The following is a 25,356-nucleotide window of genomic DNA, read 5'->3' as shown; positions in this document are numbered from 1 at the left end:
AATAATTATACCTGACTTCCAATCCTCCGGGACTCTACCTTCCTCCCAGGCCAATCTGCACATCTTCCACATCCATTCTACTACTATCTCTCCCCCATGCTTCAGCATCCTAAACGGAACTAATTGAATTTTCAGAAGTATCGCTCAGGGACAGTCAGGAATAATTTACGGAGTTCATATCTACTATGGTAAAACGCAGTAATTTTTTAGTAGCGCAATACTAAAAAGAAAAGCAGTTTAATAATTAATTAAAATCAGTCATTATTATTTATATAATTATTTCCGTTACAACACTAAGGAATAATTTAGTCATTTATTTCCGTTTTTGTTGTCTTCATGGAGTACGACAGAAAGCGGGAATGCGGCGTATGTTAGTAAGCTATTTTAAATGGTTCGATCAATATGCACGGAAGGAAACAGCTTTTACTCACAGACATGCAGTTATTACACTGCATCTGGCCAGTTTTTCATTAAGAAAATTATCTTGATTTTTTAAGATAAGCCAGAGGACTATCAATGAATAAAAAATAAAGAAAACCTCGAAAATTTGCCGCGAGTCGGAGCTCCTTGGAGAAAGACAAACTTGTCATAGCCCAGTATCCCCAGTGTCTAAACATTTGCCAAGAGAAAGAAAATGCAGATGTTCATAAACAAATAACTGAGTTCAAAACTTTCGTATTAGCGTTTTCAGTTTAGCTGGACACAGAAGTTTATTTAAAAAGGATACTAGAGATTGAGCAAAAAGTATGTTTTTTTGCATTGCAAGAGTGTAAACTCATGCTTTGGTCCGTTTTACTGCCTAGTGTATGAGAAAAAGGTAAAATCTCTTTTCTTTTTCCAATTTGAAATAATTATGCATGAATTAGGAACAAAGTCGCAAATTATCATAAGCGAGGGGAAGACAAGGAAAAAAAAAAAAAAAGGCAGAATGGTCTTGCTGCTACCGCTGCGGTCGAGTATCATAACTAAGAAAAACTTCATTGTTGCGGCAAGCTTACTGTTGCCGTATCATCACCATAGCATTTGAAAATAATGGTAGCGTATTGTAGTCACGTGAGTTTTAACTGGTCTTCGAAGCTAGAGCATCTGTATTGAAATACTGAGAAGCAAATACACTAGGAACTGGGGTTATGCTGCACGCCGCGCTCAGACTAATACATTACACATTCATTCAAATCGGGAGAAGTATCTGACGGTTAACTTCTAATATATCACTACCTCACGTTATTCGTTTTACATACTTCTCAGAGTGATATATATATATTTTTATATGACGTAATGGAGGCACAGAAGTTTGACCATGTATTCACAAAGTTTTCTATGTATCTATCTAATGCCAGACGCCTCAATCCCGTTTGGGGTGGCCACAAACAAATCGCCTCCAAGTCGCCCTGTTCCCCGCCATTTCACTGCCATGCTCCCAACTCACACACCCCCTCTCTCATATACCTCTCCACCCCATCCCTCCATCTCATCCTCGGCCTCCCCCTCCCTCTTCCCCCCTCCACCTCACTCACATACACTCTCTTCGTCAGTCTTTCACCCTCCATCCTCTCCACATGGCCAAACCACCTCAGTGTGTTCCTCATAACGCTTCCTATCACATCCACATCCACACCACAACGCTCCTTTATATCCTCATTCGTCAGCCTGTCTCTCCATGTGACTCCACTGGCTCCTCTTAAATAACTCATTTCCACTGCTCTCACTCTTGACTTGTGTCCTTCCAACAACGTCCAAGCTTCACTTCTATACGTTAGAGTTGGTATCACAATACTGTCATGTAGTAACTTTTTCACTTCCATGCCCACTTCCCTGTTTCTTATCACTGCTTTCAAAGAACCAGCAACCTTTCTTCCCTGCTGTACCCTTTCAAGCACTTCACCCTCCAAACCTCCATCCTTACTCATCACACTACCCTAGTACTTAAACGTACTCACATTTTCCAATTCCTCACCATCCAACCTCGCTGTACATTCACTGACTTCACCTCTCTCAAAGACCATCACTTTAGCCTTCCCTACATTCACCTTTAGATTCCGTTTCTTACACACTCTCCCAAACTCATCCACCAAGCCTTGCAGCTCCCCTTCGTCTTCACTCAACAACACAGTATCATCTGCAAACAACAGTACAGGGAGTTTCCAAAAACTATCCTCTATCACCAGTTCCACTCCAACTTCCACTACCCTACCTTGTACCTCTTTTATTACTCCATCCATGTACAGACTGAACAACCATGGAGACATGACACATCCCTGTTTCAACCCAACTTTCAGAGAAAAATTCACTTAGTTCACCATCCACACGCACTGCAGCCTTTGCACCATCGTACATACTCTTCACAGCATTCAACAACTTCCCATCTACTCCATATATTCTTAACACTTTCCACAATCCTTGTCTATCCACCCTGTCATATGCTTTCTCCAAATCCATGAAAGCCGCATACAGCTTCTTTCCCTTCTCTAGAAACTTTTCCACTAAAGATCTAAAAATGAATATCTGATCTACACAACCTCTTCCCTTCCTAAAGCCTCCCTGTTCTTCTCCAACTAATTTCTCTGTTCTTTCTCTAACTCTGTCAATAAGTATCCTACCATACACTTTTCCTATTATACTACGAAGACAAATGCCCATATGATTACCACACACTTCTTTTTCCCTTTTTCCTTTGTACAAGGGAATAATTATCCCTGACTTCCAATCCTCCGGGACTCTACCTTCCTCCCAGGCCAATCTGCACATCTTCCACATCCATTCTACTACTCTCTCTCCCCCATGCTTCAGCATTTCACCACACACTCCATCAATTCCTGGGGCTTTCACCGATTTAACTTTCTTCACTGCTTCCACAACTTCTATCCTACTGATTTCTTCCTGTCTTCTCACCTCCCTCCTCCTCCCAGCCATTCCCCAGCCACTTATACTCGCATTACTTCCATCCTCTATGTTCAACAATTCCTTAAAGTGTTCTCTCCATCTGCTCACTTTTTCTCCCTTCTCCACTAGTAATCTACCATTTTTATCTTTTACTCCCCTGCTAACTTCACTTCCACCCTGTCTTACTCTTTTCGCCTCTTTCCAGAACATTTTCTTACAGTCCCTCCACTTTACACTCCAATTCCTTCCAAATTCCTCATCCACTCTCTTCTTACTCTCTCTTACTAATCTTTTCACCTCTCTCTTTCTTTCTACATATAACTCTCTCTTCCGCCTCTCAACTTCTTCCACGCCCCTATTTCTCATCCATTCATTGTATGCTTTCTTCTTTTGTGCCACAGCCTGTCTCACCTCTTCAGTCCACCACGCGGTTCCTTGCACCCCCCTCCGTCTTCTCTTCCTTCCACACACCACACCACATGCTGCACATATTTCTTCTGTAAATATCCTACACACAACTTCCATGTCTCCCATCTGCTCCAATTCATATTTGCCCAATCGTTCCTCCACTTATCTCTAATACTCTGTCTTTTTCTCATCCTCTTGTAACCTTTCCACTCTCCTTGCAACTACTCCTTCCTCTCGTCTTTCCCTTCTTCTATTTGTCACGGGGTTTTTAAATAAATGCAAGTATTAAATGATAATGTTCAATAATACTGATAGCAAGGACAATGAATTGTCTTGCTGAAATCAAGCAACGATTACTTTATGCTGGCTTGCTTCGCTGATTCACTCAGAATGAGAATTTATAAACTTTCTCAACAGTACACAGCAGAGACTAATTACTCACAATTGCTCTTTATTAGTACCGTACTGTTAGCCTCTGGAGAAAGTGACTTCACCCCTGACAATAAATTACTAATACTATTAATGATATCAGGTTCTTGCTGACGCATTAGCTCCTAGAAGGCACAATGGATTTTAAGCTTAATACAACAAGACTGGCCTAAGTACCAGTTATGAATGGCAAAGCGTTTATGCAAACTAGGAGCTATAAGGGAAATAAGCTTAATTATGGAGAAATGAAACACGAGTTTACATTACATTAACCCTTAACCACGGGGCATCACTTTCGTGACGCTTGGGAGCAAGGGATCATACTGCGGGGCGTCTCTTTTGTGATTCTGTGTTATTTTGAATTCACCCGGGCTTCCAAGTGGGGGCTTGTATCATCTATTAGTACTGCCAATGTCCAACATTAGTCAGCACTCCTAATCTCATCTGTACTCCCATCCATTGTTGACAATTTAGTCATTTCTCCCCGTTCTTGACTCCCCTCCCTAACCCCCCTCCATTACCCTATCCTCTCGCCTGCCCGGCCCTGCTACGCTAAGTAAATCTTCCCTGGAATTTTTCACTGATTTCATCCATTGAAATAAGCCCTATGCCCTATTCTTATACCAAATAATATATACAAGAAAGAAATAAGGTAAGTGAGAGTGCCATACACCTGGAATTGGCTAATTATCACCTGACAACACCTCACGTGCACTCGTTCGCTAATTTTCGCTGTTTATTTCCCCTTGAAATATGCCGCATAATCTATTTTCGTAATAAATATACATATAAGGAGGGAAAGGAGAAGCCTAAGTGATATTTACATTCACCTGGAACTACCTAATTTATAATGTATTGTCTAGATTTCCTGCCAATCATTTCACTGTTATAAATTAGCTGTGTCAAGAGGCTAACGTTGGCAGGAATGCATTTCCCTAGGTAGGCCACCACCCCGGCCCACCCTTATCAGTTCACTCTCATCTTCCAACGTGGAGGTAGGTATGTTCGCTCTTGCTAGCTTCAGGGACTTTTCGCCCCCATGCAAAGGGCCCTGTGACCTTTACCCCCTACTAAACCTCGTGTGGAAAGAGGTAAAGGGCTGACAGTTGATAAATGAGTGACTACAATCTTTCTATTGAGTAAAACAGTGCAAGTGGAATTGTAAATATTGTGTAAATAATGTGTAAACAGCAAGTGAAAGTAATGAATGTAAATATAAGTGAACAGTGGAAAATAGTTTTATAAGTTACTTCAAGTGACAGTGCATAATACAGTGTAAATAAAAGAAAATGTAAATAATGTAAATAAAATAGAGAACGTAAATAGAAATGTAAATGAGTGGTATTATAAGAATACGAGTATATATACTAGGAGTAATGAAAGTGAAAGTTTCACTCTAGCATGTCTGAATACTATGAGTTATGAGAGTGAAGGTGAAAGTGACATTCACTCTCAATGCTAGTATACAGGATGAGAAAGTGAATGCTACGTATTTTACTGAAAGAAATTGAATCCCTACAGTGACAATAAACTAATACTACTGAAGGAAACTTATGGATAAAGACTGTAGATATATATAAGTGTTATATAGTAATAGAAATACAAAGTGTGAGGGGTTTTATGAATAATAAATGACAGAGTACCAAGAGCGAACTAGCGCAAGTGCGACGGTCAGACGCGCTCGTAATTTTCATTGCTTTCACAGTTTTTTTTTTTTTTTGAGTATGGATCCCAAACTACTTGAAAAGTGTAGAATAGTGTTTATAGTGTTAATATCTGGCTGTGGTAATCATATTACGGGTTGTTGGGAAGTGTAAAGTGGAGACTTCGTTACCCAACTTCAGAGGTCTCCACAAGTCCTACGGTAACCGATGAAGGCTCAACAAACATTCCAGGAGAAAGCTGAAGGTATGTGCCATAAGCATATATAATTTTAATATTCTAGGACTAATAACTGATTTTTGGCAAATATTTTTTGAGGGTCTGTCAGAGCCCGAATAATCCTGCGGCACACGCAAAACATTGGTAAACATGCCCGCGGTGTAGGGGTTAAGCTCAGAGAAAAAGAACTGTTAAATCTATTGATTACAAAGAAATAAATTTAACGTTACATTTCAAAATGAATTCAAAATAAAGAGATCGCACTCACCCACTCACTCAAAAGCTAAATTCTTACACCTAGGAAAACAACATGCAGCGCAGCCGGTTGGCATGTGAGGGAACAGCACACTTAACTAAACTCTTAAATCTAGGAAAACGAAAAGAAAATACTGGTCAATGTAGCGTATCACCAAGGAAGGGTGGGAGCCTGGAGAACTGTAGTCTAGTGGAGTCTGGGTGCTAGAAGACCTCTCTCACTCTCACTACTGGAGCACAGAACCACACTCCGTCGCGACAGACAAAAGACTGATTCAAATACGATGTATGGGATAGGATGTCCAGGCCAGGCGCAAGAAGGCATGGCCAACGGTTGAGGCAAGCAGGGGCGAACAATATAGAAGCAATAATATCGCTCAGTAGAGCACTTAATGACATGCGTTAGAACGGTCACTTTTGAAACAGTGACGAATGTTTTGAAAAAAGTATACCATTGAAATGGAGAGAGAAACGGTTAACTGAATGATACACAGTGAGTTTTCCACTAATAGTTCGTGGTTTCTCACAAAAGGAAAATGTCGCGAATTTGATTCGTGACATTACGCCCCTTGAAAATGAAATTTTTTCCTTATGGGAAAAAATTTGTGGATATATATATATATGTACACATCCTAACTCAGTCACACAAGATTCACACTGTGGTGTGTGTGCTATCCTGCTACAGGAGAAAATCACTATCGCCAATGAGCGTAAAAACCTCGTATTTACATTAATAGAGGCAAGCTTGAGGGAAAAAACTCCGTGACGACGGTAAAAATCCTGTACTCAGGTCAAACTGAGCGAAAAGTTCGCTACATTTACTTTAACAACTAATTGTTATGTAACGTAATGTATGTAATACACCAGGCTTGGAGTAATTGTAATTGTAATTTAATTGAAATATAATTAATTACACATTTTTAAGATAATTGTAATTGTAATTGTAATTCGTTATTTCTAATGATGTGTAATTATAATTGTAATTGTAATTGTGTTTTTAAGTAATATAGTAATTGTATTTGTAATTGTAATTGAGCATTTAGGAGAAGAACAATTATAATTACATCACACAAATACTTTGATAAACGTATATAGTATGATATACTGAACAGAGAGAGAGAGAGAGAGAGAGAGAGAGAGAGAGAAGGGTGGATTTGCTCTGAAGTAAACATGTTACACGAGACAGTATTATTAGATGGTACTAAAAAAAAAAAAAAAAAAAAAATGTATAAATGTTTTGAGTAATCTGCAATTTGTTATTTTTGTTTACCTGTGTATAAGTAATTGAAATATAATTGAACACAAACTAGGTTGTAATTGTAATTGCAATTGTAATTTGGAAGTACTAAAACTGAGTAATTGTAATTGTAATTGTATTTGTCATATTTTTCCTTCCCTGTTATTGTATTTGTAACTGTAATGTAATAATGGGCAAGCAATTCTAATTGTAATTGTAATTGACTGAAAGCATACGTAATTACTCCAAGCCTGTAATACACTGTGTAGGTGTGACAGTCATGGTGTAACTGTGCCTACGTGTAAAATCACATAATACAAATTTATAGTAAATAATGATGACGAGGCAGAAGAGAAGGGGCAGCAGCATGCGACAGGAACGACCAGCTGATCTGCACTGCAATGCTGCACCCGCCAGGTACACCTGCGAAAGGAATTAAGGTGGAGCATCAAAACTGTTATTTCTCTCTCTCTCTCTCTCTCTCTGCCTAGCAATCAGTACTTATGTCATTATTAACCAGGAAACGTAATTCTTGAATTCACAAATTGCTTAGAACCCTTATAGTTTACTGGTTAACGCTTATTAACTAGGAAACATGCCAGTTCTTGAATTACTCAAATCTCTTAGAACGGGCAGTTCTACACACATACTCACACACAGGTTTCTGGAACTTTCCAACCACAGTGTAACACACGTGACACGACCCCTGTTTCACCAGAATTTAGGAAAGAGAGCTCAGAAGGAGAGAGGCCATAGAATTGGCAGGTACTGTAGTAGGGAGAAAGGCTTAGCAACTTGGAAGAGAGAAAGAGAGAGCTAGACAGGGAGGTAGCTAGCGGGACTCTACTTATACTTCACTCGTGTGTGAGAGACTTTGTTTAATATTTCCAAAACAAATAAAAATAACTTCACTCGTGTGTGAGAGACTTTGTTTAATATTTCCAAAACAAATAAAAATAGTCCCATACTATTCTTTACCTCTCCTGTCATTGCATGACAAATGGGAACCAAGATTTTCTACTTACAAACAATAAATATTCTACACTGTATATATTCATTCATTTATTATAGCATTTATTTACTACCAACGAGTGTTACCATTTATACCTACATAAAATACATGTTTCATACATACAGCTATACATTATTACATCTACAAAGTGATAAAGAAAATATACCATCACAGTTATTCAGTGAGCAATTAAAAGAACTGTATTAAACACTTATTAATTAAAGCTACCTAGTGGAAACAGATAAATTAAGTTACAAGGAAAACCAGAAAAAAAAAAAATGGCCAACACAAATGATGTTAGCAAGAATGAACATCTTCAACACAATCGTGAAGACAATGATTTCCACACAATGCTGACACATATATTGCCCACGATAGGTACAAGTGAAGAACAAGTCAGTGTATATAGTTAATACTGTATATAGTGTATATATATTTTTTATATAAAATAAAATATGGGGCTATATAATATCATTTTCAGTAATATCTGTGCAATATAAACTAAACCTTAGAAAAGGGTCCCAAGGAAATTAGCCAGCAATTATGCAACCATGAACAACACAGAAAAAGTGTAGACAAACGAAGAAAAACAAACTATAGAAAATCAATACATACAAAAAATAAATAAATAAAAAGAAAGAAAGAAATAGAGTAAGATCACATAACAAACAAATGAAAATAAGTGTAAGTGTTACTACAAATGCCAAAATACCACATAAACTACAAACAAAAAAGCAAACGGTTGTCTCCACAAGCTATTGAAATGGCACATCATATCATCGACCTTAGGATGACCGGATTCAATGTCAAGACTGCAATTATTACAATAATGTAGCTACAAACGATATGTAACAATTATTTAACGACAAACGATTGCATTATGTTACACTTGCTACAATTATGTAACTACAAACAATATGTAACAATTATGTAACAGTTGCATTAACAAGATGTAACTTTTATGTAACTTTAACTACAATTATGTAACTACAAACAATATGTAACAATTATGTAACAGTTGCATTAACAAGATGTAACTTTTATGTAACTTTAACTACAATTATGTAACTACAAACAATATGTAACAATTATGTAACGGTTGCATTAACAAGATGTAACTTTTATGTAACTTTTATGTAACTTTAACTACAATTATAAGGCCAACACAATTATGTAACAGTTGCATTAACAAACTGTAACTACAATTATAAGGCCAACACAATTATGCATTACCACAATATTATGTAACAATTCATAAAATATTACAATTATGTATTACCACAATATTACTACAATATTATGTAAAGTCATACAATTATACCACAATTCTGTATTACCAGAATCATCTTACAAGTTAGGTGAAATATTAGACATTACTAAAGGGATAACTCAATATGTAATGTATAACCTAGCAGTATTACCATTGCATAATTATATGCATATGTCTGTTATACATACACAACTTACAAAATGTCATACAACAACCATTGCATTTATTCAAATATGTATACAACTTGTTTAAAATGTAATATTACTGAATCATTGCAATTTACTATGAATGTTATATGTATACAATATTATAATCAATATTATGTACTAAAATATTAGCATATGTCAATGATAATTGCTGTCGGAGGACCTTCAGCGGCATGGGCCGAGCAATGTTATGAGTCCATATTATATTTACAAATCATAATAGATAGATAGATAAATAGACAGACAGACAGCTCGATGCAAGCCTGGGAATGGGAAATGATCTTGCAAGTTAAACTGAGGAAAAGCTGACGACAGATTAGGAAGTAGCAATGTCAGGAGATGATGCAGGTGATTTGTCAGCGAAATAGCAGGAGAACAAAGCCTAGTGACATACACACATACTCACACACAGTTTTCTGGAACTTTCCAACCACAGTGTAACACACGTGACACGACCCCTGTTTCACCAGAATTTAGGAAAGAGAGCTCAGAAGGAGAGAGGCCATAGAATCGGCAGGTAGTAGGGAGAAAGGCTTACCAACTTGGAAGAGAGAGAGAGAGAGAGAGCTAGACAGGGAGGTAGCTAGCGGGACTCTACTTATACTTCACTCGTGTGTGAGAGACTATGTTTAATATTTCCAAGACAAATAAAAATAGTCCCACACTATTCTTTACCTATCCTGTCATTGCATGACAAATGGGAACCAAGATTATCTACTTACAAACAACTCAAGTATAACAACTGCTCGTCCACAAGTCTAATAGATAACTTCTCTACAATTAACTACAAAGTTTTTGTGACAGTTAACCTAACATTATTAACCAGGAAACGTGCCAGTTCTTGAATTGCTCAAATTTCTTAGAATGGGCAGTTTACTGGTTAACCTAACTCTACACTTACGACTAATACAGGAAGCTGAGAATCGCTACGCAATCTCGGGCAGGTCACGTTTTAACACCCACATTGGGTGTGAACACTCATGTGGATATTGTGCATTCTCCGGGAATCCTCAGAGAGGCCCACAGCTCGAGACGTTCCACAAGGTAATTCATACACAGCCTCGGACTGTCTCTGCGGAGTTCTCAAACTTCCTCCTTAACCTACAGTACTTATATTAATATCGGGGAGCTGAGAATCCTTGTGCAAACTCGGGCTCGTGTGTCTGCAGACACAGCCTCGGACTGCACACGGGTCCTCACACTTCCCCCCTTTAGCCTAGAGTACACATGTATATACAATATCGGGGCAGCTGAGAATCCTTACACTAACTCGGGCTCGTGTGTCTGCAGACACAGCCTCGGGTCGCCTCTGCGGGGTTCTCAAACTTCCCCCTTAACTTATGGTACATATGTATGTACAGGCCCTGGACATACTGTGTCCTGTGGGGCCAACGGGCGAGACGTTCGCAATTACTGGTACACTTTTAACTGGGAACCAGGCTGGTCCTTGGATTACTCAAATCTCTGAGGACGCCCATCTTACGGAACCCAGCATACAACGGTTGCCCGTGTTAGTCAGCAGTTAGCAGGCGAGACATCAGGTCTGCACCTAGGTTATCACTTCCCTTGATGTATCTCACAACAAGGTTAAACTGCTGTAAATACAGTGTCCAGCATGTCAATCTTGCATTAGCCGTCTTGGTCGTGCTAAGACTAGTGAGTGACATATGATCAGTTTCCAGAGTGAATGGTGCCCCAAATAAATAATAATAATATTTTTTAATACCATCAACCACGGCCAAGAGTTCCTTCTCAACAGTACTGTAATTCCTTTCGGCGGGTTTTAGCCTACGGCTGTGGTATGCCACTGGGAAGATTCCACCTTCCGATTCCTGCATCAATACGGCACCTACTCCATCTTGTGAAGCATCAGTGTGCAGTATGAAAGGTTTGTTGGAATCATGCAACTGCAAGATAGGCTCCTTGCACAACATGTTCTTAAGAGTGATAAAAGATCTCTCTTGCGCTTCTCCCCATTCAGTGGTGTTTGGAGCATATTTCCGTAGCACCTCGTACAACGGTTGGGCAATGAGAGCAAAGTTGGGGATAAAACTCCTATAATACCCCACTAGGCCAAGGAATGCCCTAACCTGTTTCTTGGTCACGGGTCTCGGGGCTTCTCTAACCTTCCTGATCTTGTCACCCTGACACCTGCAGTGATTGTTGCCAACAATATGTCCGAGGAACTCCACCTCACTGTTAGCAATCTTGCATTTGCTAGGCTTCACAGTCATGTTGAAACTCTGAAGTCTACTGAAGACAATTTTAAAGAGTTTGAGGTGCTCCTCCAACGTGGCAGAATGAATGAGAAGATCGTCAACGAACATTTCTACTTCTATGATACCACGGAGCACTTATCTCATGGCACGATTAAATACTGCTGGGGAATTGGTAAGTCCAAACGGTAGGACTTTATACTGGTACAACCCCCTAGGAGTAGCAAAGGCAGTGAACTGACGACTCTCAGGATGAAGGGGAATCTGGAAGAATCCCTTCGCTAGATCGAGCTTCGTGAAATATCTTGACCCTGCCAGCTTAGAGAAGATGGCAATATGGTCACCCATTGGCTCAGCATCCACTTTGGTGATTGCATTTAGCCTCCTATAATTGCCACAAATCCTGACTCCACCATCTTTCTTGCGAACTACTACCATCGGACTACAGTAAGGAGATGAGGACTTTTCGATAATGCCTGCAGTCTCCATGTCGGCAATTTCCTTGTCTACTGCGTCCTGTAGTCGCATGGGAATCGGATATGGCTTAACCTTTACGGGAGCATTGCTGGTCAACTCAATTTTATGACACGCAACCTTTGCAAGTCTAGGTTGGTCTGAGAAGACATCAGCATACTGACACAGCAGTGACCTTAAGGCATTCTGATCACCTAATGCTAAGTCAGCATTAAGTAAAACATCTCCAACAGTCTCTTCCTGACGGGACTGAGTGGTTAAGGGCTCATCATCATGGTCATCAGCTGGGATCACCGCTGCTGCCCCAGTTTCTTCCAGTGGCTGGTCACTATCATCAGCTACTCGTAGGCCAGTCTCCTCGGGATCTGACTCATGATAAGCCTTCAACATGTTAATGTGGAACCTTTTGCGAAGATTCCCCATCTGAATTATGTAGTTGAGGTCTGAAATGCGCTCTACTACATCAAATGGACCCTTCCAGTGCGCCAACAACTTGTTCTGGGCAGTAGGGAGTAACACCAGGCACTTATCGCCTGGACTAAACTTCCGAAGATATGCCTTCTTATCATAATAGGCTTCCAAAACTTCGTGCGCCTTGATCAATTCTTCCTTAGCTAACTCGCATGTCGACTGGAGGCGGTCAGCTAGATCAAGGACGTTGGTGTAGGTGGTCTTGACTTCAGGGTCAGGTTCTTCATCATCCCACAACTCGTGAAGGACTTGAAGTGGTCCGTGGACTGACCTTCCATACACCAGTTCAAAGGGTGAGAACTTCAAGGAGTGCTGTGGGGCTTCTCGATAAGCAAACAGAAGAGGAGCAATGAACCGCGGCCATTCCTTTGGCTGTTCGGCGGCCATGCGCTTTAACATCTTCTTGAGAGTCCCATTGAACCTCTCACATAGCCCGTTACACATGGGATGATAAGGCGTAGTTCGCAGGTCTCGGATGGACAACAACCTGAATGCTTTGTTCATCACTGCAGAGGTGAACTGCGAACCCCAGTTGCTTAAGACCTCTTTGGGGATACCTACGCGACAAAACACTTTGATTAATGCCTCAGCAACAGTGACGGCCTCTATATTCTTAAGGGCCACGGCTTCAGGCCACCGTGTGCTGAAATCAACAATAGTGAGGATATACTTTGATCCATCACTAGCCCTAGGGGAGATTGGCCCAACTATGTCAACTGCTACTCTCTCGAACGGTTCAGAGATTATGGGCATTGGTTTCAATGGCGTAGGACGGACACATCCCCGGTCAGTGGTACGCTGACATACATCGCAGGAACATACAAGCCTAGTTATTTCCCGTCCCATTCCTGGCCAGAAAAAGTCAGCATGGATGCGGTCAGAGGTTTTCTTTTGGCCCATGTGACCTCCCATGACAGAACAATAACCCAATTCGAACACTGCCTGGCAATACTTCGCGGGAACGAGGAACTGCAGTTGAACCTCGCCCTGGGGTGTTCGTGACTCAAGGTACAGCCGTCCTCGCTTGCGAAGGAACCTGGCTTGACCTCCCCGTGAATACTTAATCACTTTACCCTCCAGCTTCTTACGCACTAAGGCAAGTGTCGGATCAGACTGTTGTTCTTGGACAACATCTTGATTACAAATCAAATCTTGCGGCGTTGCGACGGTCAACGGGGTGACACGATTCGGAGCTTTGGCCATGGCTTGTGTTACTGCAACAGCCGAAGTCTGAGTAGCAACATCTACGGCGCAACTGTTTTTGACGCCCAGTATGTTGCCGATAATGAGGACAAACAAGGGTGCTGGCATGACAACAGCAGCTGTCAAGCCAGTGTAGAAAGGAGATGCCACCTGGATACATGCCTCAGGGAACAATCTCAGTGACCCATCACTAAGTCTAACTTGGATCTGCTTACCCGTGTACTCGTCGGGCCGAACTAAACTTTGCTTGACAGAGCAACCTGAGGAACCATTATCTCTCAGGACATTTACAGAAACACCTCCCACAAACCCTGGCTGAACAAGAAAGGCAGTGTTACTGGTGGAAGGGTCTGAGGAGGTAGCAGCCAGTCATTGGTGAGACTGCGGAACAAACGATGCAGCAAATGTGGTGCCCTGAGAACTTGGTACCTGAGGGGTCGTGCTCACCATCTGAGGAGCTGGAGCATTGACCACCTGTGAAGGAGGGTTCACTGTCGCTGGGGAACTAGTGAACTGCAAAGTACCTGTACTGGTGGGGTTGGCACCACTGTACACTTGTTGTGGCATAAGGGCTGCATTTGCATCCTGCCTCCGATACACTAAAGTCGATTGCCCTGACTGAGGGTTACGTGGTTTGTCCTTGCCTTGCTACTGCTTGAAATACCGGTACTGCTGCTGGTTAAGGTTCTGTTTATCGTACCGCTTCCACTCAGGTTTCTGAGTGTTTTGCCCCTGGTCCTTCTTCTGCGGTTTTGGACCTTGGCCATTATTCTGAGAACGGCCTTGTTGCTGGGGTTCAGTCTGAGATGGTTTCCCAGATTTATCAGGTTTTCTGTTCCAGGTATGCTGCTTGCAAGTTTGATATCCATATGCAGTGAAATATGCATCAGCCTTCTTCACCATTTGGCTGGCATCTCTTACCTGGCAGATCTTAAGTTGAGCCATAAGTTCAGTAGGCCACGACTTTTCTAGCTGCGTGCGCAGCATAAGGTCAATTATCCCCTCACACGTGGAAGGAGTTTCATCTTTCTCCATCCACTCATTAACAGCAGTCTCTTTATTCTGTAAACGCGCCCTCGTGAACTGACTCTTGGCGTTGTCAACTGTGAGACCGTACGCTTTGACAAGTGCTGCCTTCATCATCTCATATGTGAGATTGTCTCCACAAATTCTGTGGAGAATATCGAGGGCAGGTCCCTCAAACAGGCTAAGAAACTGAAGCCGCTTAGCTGCATCATCCAGCTGGTACAGTGAGCCATGTCTTCAAAATGAGCTATGTATGGCTCGATTCACTATCCATCTTTGTATGGGGGAAGCTTGATGTGTGGGGTCGCCATAACATGTGCAGGGAGAACGCTCGTGGAGCTTGGACCAACTGCACCAGATGTGTCTGAAGCCAAGGAATCTCGGTTGAGCTTCAGCACTTCAAGTTCATGTTTTTCGCGTGCTTCTCGCTCGGCACGTTCATGTTCTCGTTGTTCACGCTCGTATTCACGTTCTCTCTCACGTTGTTCTAACTCGTGTTGATGTTGTTGTCGCTCTTGTTCTGACTCGAGTTCACGTTGTTTCTGCTCGTATTCGCGTTGTTATCGTTCTTGTTCTAACTCAAGTTCGTGCTGTTTGTGCTCGGATTCGCGTTGTTGTCGCTCTTGTTCTAACTCGAGTTTGTGCTGTTTCTGCTCGTGTTCGCGCTGTTCTCGCTCGTATTCGTGCTCCTTTTTGCGTTCCCCACGCTGAATTCGACGCTCTTCACGAGCATCACTCTCGCGCTGCTGTTTGTAATTAAACCGAGAGAGGACGAACTCCTTAATTTCGGTTGAGTCCGTAAGACCCATATATTTGGCTTCCTGTACATAGACGCTGGTCGACATGATGCTAACTCAATCTAAGTAACTAGCGACTCAATACTGACAGCAATTTTTTTTTTTTTTAAAGAGAGATGCCAGTAATAAAAAATAAAGAATATAGGCACAGGTTAGTGGTGACCAGTTTTATCTAATTAAACTGGTAAAGAAAGAAAATCAAACAAACATATGACTGTCAAAACTATTATGTAAATTAATAAAAATGAATCAATAATCACCAGTAAGGTAGTGCCTATAGACTTTAATAATAAATACCTAAGTATGAACGAGTGAGTATTATCTCGTGAATAGCTTTAGAGCTAGGAGTTAATATCCTGGAATGAGGTCGCCAATTGTCACGGGGTTTTTAAAATAAATGCAATTATTAAATGATAATGTTCAATAATACTGATAGCAGGGACAATGACCTGTCTTGCTAAAATCAAGCAATGATTACTTTATGCTGGCTTGCTTCGCCAATTCTCTCAGAACGAGAATTTATAAACTTTCTCAACAGTACACAGCAGAGACTAATTACTCACAATTGCTGTTTATTAGTACTGTTAGCCTCTGGAGAAAGTGACTTCACCCCTGACAATAAATAACTAATACTATTAATGATATCAGGTTCTTGCTGATGTGTTAACTCCTAGAAGGCACAACGGATTTTAAGCTTAATACAACAAGACTGGCCTAAGTACCAGTTATGAATGGCAAAGCGTTTATGCAAGCTAGGAGCTATAAGGGAAATAAGCTTAATTATGGCGGAATGAAACACGAGTTTACATTACATTATGCTCAAAGAAAAAGAACTGTTAAATTTATTGATTACAAAGAAATAAATTTAACGTTACATTTCAAAATGAATTCAAAATAAAGAGATCGCACTCACTCACTCACTCAAAAGCTAAATTCTTACACCTGGGAAAACAACATGCAGCGCAGCCGGCTGGCATGTGAGGGAACAGCACACTTAACTAAACTCTTAAGTCTAGGAAAACGAAAAGAAAATACTGGTCAATGTAGCGTATCACCAAGGAAGGGTAGGAGCCTGGAGAACTGTAGTCTAGTGGAGTCTGGGTGCTAGAAGACCTCTCTCACTCTCACTACTGGAGCACAGAACCACACTCCGTCACGACAGACGAAAGACTGATTCAAATACGATGTATGGGATAGGATGCCCAGGCCAGCCGGAAGAAGGCATGGCCAACGGTTGAGGCAAGCAGGGGCGAACAATATAGAAGCAATAATATCACTCAGTAGAGCACTTAATGACGTGCATTAGAATGGTCACTTTTGAAACAGTGACGAATGTTTTGAAAAAAGTATACCATCGAAATGGAGAGAGAAACTGTTAACTGAATGATACACAGTGAGTTTTCCACTAATAGTTCGTGGTCTCTCACAAAAGGAAAATGTCGCGAATTTGATTCGTGACACTATTCCTCCATCTTACTTGAATCCTAATTCTGGCCACCACCAAGTAGTGGTCAGAAAGTCCACTCCTCCAACCTCTATAAGCTCTTGCATCCATTACACATCTTCTCATCCTTTCATCCACACACACATAATCAATCATTGCCTTCCTTTCATTTAGTTCACCACCCACCCTTCTCATCACTCGCCATGTATACCTGTGGATCATTTTATGCATGAAGAGGGTATTGGCTATCACCAACCCCCTCCCAGCACAAATGTCCACTAACGCACTCCCATTCTCATCTATCTCAGCAGGCACACCCCACTCACCAACTATTTCATCCACCTTCACATTCCCTACTTTACCATTCATATCACCGATCAAAAACACTCTCTCATTCCTTCCAACCTTTTCCATGCACACTTCTACATTTGTCCAGAACTCTTCTCTCACTCTTCTAGCACGATCTTGCGTTGGCGCATACACACACACAATCGCCCACATTTGTATTCCAACTTTCAACTTTACCCACACAATCCTTGACCCAACTGATCCATACTGTCTTATGCTCTTCTTCCATCTTTTGCTCACAACTATACATACTCGTTCCTTTGCCCTCTCATTCTCACCTACTCCTGCATATATACCCCATCCATACTCCCATTCTCTCACACTTTCTCCTCTCCATTTTGTTTCATTTATTCCACAAACATCCACTTTCGCACCCTCAAGCACCTGGACAATCTCTCTCTCTTTCACCTCATCATTCACTCCTCTTACATTCTATGTACCCATTACCAAATCCTTTGTCAGGTCCTGGGTTGTCATCGTTTGGTCAGTCCTTGTCCGAGGCTTCTTGTTTGTTTTTTTAGTTAGTTGTTTTCCGGGGAGGGGCACTAACCCTCTGCCAACCCTTTTAGTCGCCTTTTACGACAAGCAGGGATACAAAGTTTTCATTGAACGTATATCAGTGCAGAGTGACCGAAGCAATCTGAAACTCTGCCATCACTTCTTGGGGCGACTGTACAAGGGAATAATTATACCTGACTTCCAATCCTCCGGGACTCTACCTTCCTCCCAGGCCAAGCTGCACATCTTCCACATCCATTCTACTACTATCTCTCCCCCATGCTTCAGCATTTCACCACACACTCCATCAATTCCTGGGGCTTTCCCCATTTTGACTTTCTTCATTGCTTCCACTACTTTCATCCTACTGATTTCTTCCTGTCTTCTCACCTACCTCCTTCCCTCAGCCATTCCCCAGCCACTTACACTCGCACTACTTTCATTCTCTATGTTCAACAATTCCTTAAAGTGTTCTCTCCATCTGCTCATTTTTTCTCCCTTCTCCACTAGTAATCTATTATTTTATCTTTCACTCATCTACAAACTTCATTGCCACCCTGTCTAACTCTCTTTACTTCTTTCCAGAACATTTTCTTGCAGTCCCTCCAGTTTACACTCAAATTCCTTCCAAATTCATCATCCACTCTCTTCTTACTCTCTCTTACTAATCTTTTCACCTCTCTCTTTCTTTCTACATATAACTCTCTCTTCCACCTCTCAACTTCTTCCACGCCCCTATTTCTCATCCATGCATTGTATGCTTTCTTCTTTTGTGCCACAGCCTGTCTCTCCCCTTCATTCCACCATGCTGTCCCTTGCACCCCCCTTTTGTCTTCTGTTCACCCTACACACCACATCACATGCTGCACATATTTTGTGAAAATCTTGCACACACCTTCCACGTCCCCCATCTACTCCAATTCATATTTTCCCAATCGGTCCTCCATTTCTCTCTTATATTCTGCCTTTTTCTCATCCTCTTGTAACCTTTCCACTCTCCTTCCATCTACTCCCTCTTCCCGTCCTTCCCTTCTTCTATTTCTCCATCTTAATTGGATCTTGATTCTGGCCACCACTAAGTAGTGGTCAGAAAGTCCACTCCCCCAACCTCTATAAGCTCTTGCATCCATTACACATTTTCGCATCCTTTCATCTACACACGCATAATCGATCATTGCCTTCCTTTCATTCAGTTCACCACCCACCCTTCTCATCACTCGCCACATATACCTGTGGATCATTTTGTGCCTGAAGAGGGTATTGGCTATCACCAACCCCCTCCTGGTACAGATGTCCACTAACGCACTGCCAGTCTCATCTATCTCAGCAGGGACACCCCACTCACCAACTATTCCATCCACCTTCACATTCCCTACTTTACCATTCATATAACTAATCAAAAACGCTCTCTCATTCCTTTCAAACTTTTCTATGCTCACTTCCACATTTGTCCAGAACTCTTTTCTCACTGTGTTTGCACGATCTTGCGTTGACACATACACGCACCCAATCGCCCACATTTGTCGTCCAACTTTCAATCTTACCCACACAATCCTTAAGCCTACTGATCCATACTCTCTTATGTTCTCATTCCATCTATTACTCACAACAATACACACTCCTTCTTTTGCCCTCTCATTCCCACCTACTCCTGCACATATACCCCATCCATACTCCTATTCTTTCACACCCTCACCTCCCCATTTAGTTTCAGTTAATCCACATACATCCACTTTCACACCCTCAAGCACCTGGACAATCACTCTCTCTTTCACTTCATCATTTGCACCCCTTACATTCCACGTCGCCATCCGTATCATGTCCTTTGTTCGGTCCTTAGTCGTCGTCTTTTGAACAGTCCTGGTCCGAGGCTTCTTGTTCGTATTTTTAGTTAGTTGTTTTCCGGGGAGGTGCGCTAACCCTCCGCCAACCCACTTGCTGTCACGTAGGGAACACATGTCGGTTTGTTGTAAGGTTGCCACCCAGCGTTGTAAATGCTTTCCTGGATTACAGGAAATCATATGGCTTGCTACTCGATGTAGAGCTACCCTAAAACAGAGTACCACTACACTAAGTGGGTGGATGATGGGCGTCCCCACCTACCAAGACGCCCCCACCTACCATGTTCTCCATTTTTTTCTTGCTTTTATCAGAGTTACATGCTCTCAGATTTACCCTTGCCTTTATCAGGGCGACGTGTTCTCTAATTTACCCTTGCCTTTATCAGGGCGACGTGTTCTCTAATTTACCCTTGCCTTTATCAGGGCGACGTGTTCTCTAATTTACCCTTGCCATTATCAGGGCGACGTGTTCTCTTATTTACCCTTGCCTTTATCAGGGCGACGTGTTCTCTTATTTACCCTTGCCATTATCAGGGCGACGTGTTCTCTAATTTACCCTTGCTTCTATGGGACGACATTAGTTAACTTCAGAAAGGACTCTCTTACTGAAGGGAGTTAATTTAGGATGCATTTAACTCGTCCTGTTCCAACAATGTCTCCTAACCTGATATAAAATCATAAGGTGATAACAAGAAATACATTTTTAAAAGCGTTCCTTGGATGAATGGATTAGAAGAGGTGTTATCCATGGGGTTTGGGAGGTCTCCCCCCCTGCACCCCCTCAGACTCTCTGCCCTACTAGCACCCCGTATAAAATTTCTATTTGATGTGCAACAATGTGCGATACTGTGCCGTATACTTTGTGGGAGTTTACAGAGACCCCAGTTATCATTATTTATAGAATAATAGGAATATGTGAAATTTGTAGTAGCCTGGGATCAGATTTTCAGACATAATTACGATAGATTTCTTGGTTACGAGGAAAATTATTGAACATAAGGAGGTTTATACAATGGTAAGTCTCTAGTTCTTCTTTCAAAAACAATTCTAAGTTAATTCTAAGTTACGACAGGGAATCAACCGTAAGTATGCTCAAGAATCACATCACTGTTTCATTAGTTAGCTCAGTGATCAACTTACTATGGATGATAACTTTTCGTCAACTTTCAGGGGAGAGAATAAAGGTATTACATTTGAGTACTGTACTGTAATGATAAGTACATTATTCTGTACAATCGCAAAGCGTAAATGTTCTATTTTTAAGTGGAGAAACACTGCAAATTCTCCTCTTCATACATTTACATTGCCTTATCATTTTAATCTCAACTGATAAGCATTTCCTTTTAAGAGCTAATAATATTATCACATAAGATTATCAGCGAATTGTGGGCGACTCAGATTATACTCTTTTGTGCTCTCAGTTCTCCAGTCTGTGTTCAGCCAAACGAGTACTTTCAATATAAACATTCACCTTAAGAGTACATAGAGCTTTTAGTACAGTAGTGACGTACGGCTTAAATGGAGTCAACATAACTTGTAAACACTGAACACCACCCTCCTCAGAATAGAGCCTGGCCACCCTCCTTCATCCCTCCCCCCTTCCCCTCTCCCTCCCCCTCCCCCATCCCTCCCCTGGTGTGACGATCTCGGTACAGCCGTGAGCATAAAGTTCGTCAAGATCCTTCTGTCTTGCCTTCCATATTTTTCCTTCCTCCCCAAACGACAGACAGTATCCCTTCTCTTCATACTAATTTATTACGTGCTTCATATTACAGTCGAGTCAAATACTTCATTTATCAGCTTCCACTGACACATCAAGCAAAACAGTGTCGGCGAACTCTTGGTCATGGCTGTTTATCCCGGGGGGGGGGGGGGATTTTAATATCAAAGACGATTTTCATGATGTAAAAAAAAAAATACGATCATGATTTCAACAATGATGTACTTGTAATTGTTTCAAGTATGTTCTTACCTACTTGTTCTTACCTAATTGTATCTTTACAGGAATGAGTCAAGCTCGTACTGTCCCGTGTCTTAGACCATATTTATCGTACATATCCTTAAATTTGTGAATTGTTTTGGCACACACTATTTCATTCGGTAGTGCATTCCATTGATCAATTGCTCTGTTTGGGAAACTGAATTTCCTTACGTCTTTATCACCTCTCTTCTTATGCAGTTTTTTGCAGTGTCCTCTTGCTGATGCTTCTTCATATGTTAAGTAATCATTTATGTCTATTTTCTCCTTTCCTGATATGCATTTATATAGCATTATCATGTCACCTCTTTTCCTTCTCTCCTGTAGTGTTGGTAGATTCAGTTTATTTAGTCTTTCTTCGTAGCTTAGGTCCCTTAAGTTTGGTATCCATCTTGTAGCGGCCCTTTGAATTTTTTCAATCTTGTCTATATGCTTTTTGATATGAGGACTCCAGACTATTGATGCATATTCCAGGGTTGGTCTAATGAATGATGTTATTATCCTTCTTAGCATGTCTTCATTTATGTATGTGAATGCTATTCTCATATATGCAAGCAGTGTATACATGTTCCGTACCTTCTCGCTGATGTGGTCAGCCGGAGATAGTCTGTTATTGATAATCACACATAGGTCTTTCTGTCTTTCTGATGTGTATAGGGTTTTATTTCCTAACTTATAATCCCAATCAGGTCTTTTTCCACTTTTATCAAACTTGATTACATGACACTTGTCCACATTGAATTCCATTTGCCATGTACTACTCCATTCATGAAGTTTATTTAATTCTTCTTGTAGCTCCCTAAAAGAGTCTGTGCTAGTAATTTTCCTTTGTATTTTTGCATCATCTGCAAACATATTCAGATAGCTCTCATTTCCAGTGTTACTGTTTATATCATTTATGTACACTAAAAACATGATTGGTGCCAGCACCGAACCCTGTGGTACTCCACTAGTCACTTCTTTCCATGATGAGTAGTTTCCTCTTAGTACTGTCCTCATTTCTCTTGTAATGAGAAAGTCTTGCATCCAACAAAACAGTTTGCCTCGAATTCCTCCTTGATGGTACAGCTTCCATAAAAGTCTTTGGTGTTGTACTGTGTCAAAAGCTTTCTTGAAATCTAAATAGATACTGTCCACCCATCCTTCCCTTTCCTGTATTGTGTTTGTTACTCTGTCATAGTAGCTCAACAGATTAGTAACACATGATTTTCCTTTTCTGAAACCAAACTGTCTTTCTGTTATCATATTGTGTTCTTCTAGATGATTTACCCAAGCTCTTCTTATAAGTTTTTCTAATACCTTGCTTACAACACTGGTCAGTGATACTGGTCGGTAGTTGAGAGGATTTTGTCTATTTCCTTTCTAGAATAAGGGGACTATATTTGCTTTTTTCCAAATATCAGGTAGTTTCCCTTGACTCAAGGATTTCTTGAAAATTAAAAATAATGGTTTACTTAACTCCTTTGCACATTCTCGTAACACCCAACATGAAATTTCATCAGGACCACTTGCTTTTCCTTTGTCTAATCTACTTAACTCCTCCTGTATTACTTTTTCTGCTATTTGTATATCTGGTAGTATGTGTGGACATGCGTGTTCCACATAGTCCCTCTCAAAAATTTTTTCTTCTGTAAAAACTAATTGGATTTTCTTATTTAGTGCTTCACAAATGTCTTTCTCTTGTGTATAAGTGATTCCCTCGTCCGTAATTGATTGTATTATATCTTTTACTTTGGTTTTGCTTCTGATATAGCTGTAAAACAGCTTTGGTTGATCACTACTTTTATTTATTATATCCTCCTCAAACTGTTTTTGGGCTTCCCTCCATATTCTTGTATAGTCGTTTCTTGCCTGTTTGTAATTATTATACGCCCTTTCACTATTGTGTCTTCTGTATCTATTCCACAACAAATCTCTTCTTTCTTTTGATTTTTTACATTCTGTATTGAACCATTTCTGTATTTTCTTATCTGCTTCTTTGTGCTGTGGGATGTACTTCTGGACTCCTATTTCATAAAATTCACAAAAATTTTTATATACAGCATTTAAATCTTGTCCTCTAAGCTCATTTTCCCAATCAACTTCTAAGAAATACTTCTTTAGGTCTTGATAATTTCCCTTTTTATAGTTTAGGCTCTTTTGTAACTGTCATTGCTGTTTACTATGTCATATGCTATCCTGAAGTTATAATTTAGTACTGCATGATCGCTTTTGCCGAGTGGAGGGTGATATATTAAACTGTCAATGTCATTTTCTTGCCTAGTAAATATTAGATCTAGCACTGAAGGTACATCAAGTCCTCTTTTTCTAGTGGTTTCCCTCACATGTTGCGTTAAGAAAAACTCTTGTACGAGATCCAGGAGCTTTTGGTCCCAACAGCTTTCTTGGCTATTTATATCTAGAGTATTCCAATTTATATTTGTATTGAAGTCCCCCGTTAGTATAATTCTTTCCGATTTCTCTTCCATTTTATGTAGCAAGGATCTTATACTCTGAATTGTACTCTCTGCCAGGTCCTCATATTCGTCTCTTTCCCATGTGTTTGATCTGGGTGGCATATACAAATTGGCTACAATTACTTTGCCTTCAGATGTGTCGATCTCTACTGCAATCAGTTCTACTTGTGATGGTATATCTACGTTTATTTCCTTGACTTTTAGATTATTCTTAGTTAATATTATAATTCCTCCTCCTTTTTTTAAATTTCTGTCTCTTCTCCATATATTGTATCCTCTAAGTTTAGTATGTCATTGGATATCCTTGGTGTTAATTTTGTCTCAGTTAGGCATATTATTTGTGGTTCATTTTCTCTGACATAATCATTCATCTCTAGTAATTTAGATACCATTCCATCCACATTTGAGTACATCAACTTTATCATCTTGTTTATATACTTGTCATGACATGGTTCTACTAACTTCCTCCTTTTTCTTCCATCCTGTTTGTGTACCACTTTCGTACCTGCAATCCTATTACTTTGTAAACAAATTTCTTCTTGTCCTCTTCTGATCTTCTCTCATTTTTTGTTTTTGCTTCCTCCCTTTTCTCTTTCAGTAATTCCAGTTCCTCTTGTGTTAGGCATCTTTTTATCCATACATTTTTGAACTCCTCTTTTTCCATAAGATTCTTTGCATTTTTTAGTATCTCTTCCACAGTGTTTACACTCTGGAAAGTCACCTTTAGAGGTCTTGTCTTGCTTTTCTCGTATTTCCCTAACCTTTAGTGTTCTTCTATGTCTTTACTACAGATTTCCTCTGATACTTCTTTCAGTAAGCTCATTACATTTGCCATCTCCTTTTTGTCTCTAGTGATCTTGTTTTTAATTTCTTCCTCTTCTATACCAGTGATTACTAATGATTTATTTATTTCTACTGAATCTCTGACTAACTTTGGATTGTTTTGGATTATTCTTTTCACTTCCTTTATAATGCTTTTTTCCTCCACCTTTGTTTCTAAGTCTTTCTTTACTTTCACCATTT

General features: G+C 40.5%; 1 protein-coding gene across 1 annotated transcript in view; it reads left to right on the top strand.

The window, feature by feature from the left end:
• The window catches only part of LOC145413236 (sulfotransferase 1E1-like), a 47,028-nt gene that overhangs the window by 12,327 nt on the left and 9,345 nt on the right, over positions 1-25,356 (top strand). The window lies entirely within an intron of this gene.

The sequence above is a fragment of the Coenobita brevimanus genome, chromosome 95 (assembly GCF_032717465.1).
Source record: "Coenobita brevimanus isolate Jiangsu-jjx chromosome 95, ASM3271746v2, whole genome shotgun sequence".
NCBI classification, from domain to species: domain Eukaryota; kingdom Metazoa; phylum Arthropoda; class Malacostraca; order Decapoda; family Coenobitidae; genus Coenobita; species Coenobita brevimanus.
Note: the sequence above shows the minus strand (reverse complement) of the source record. Positions and strands in the feature narration are given on the sequence as shown.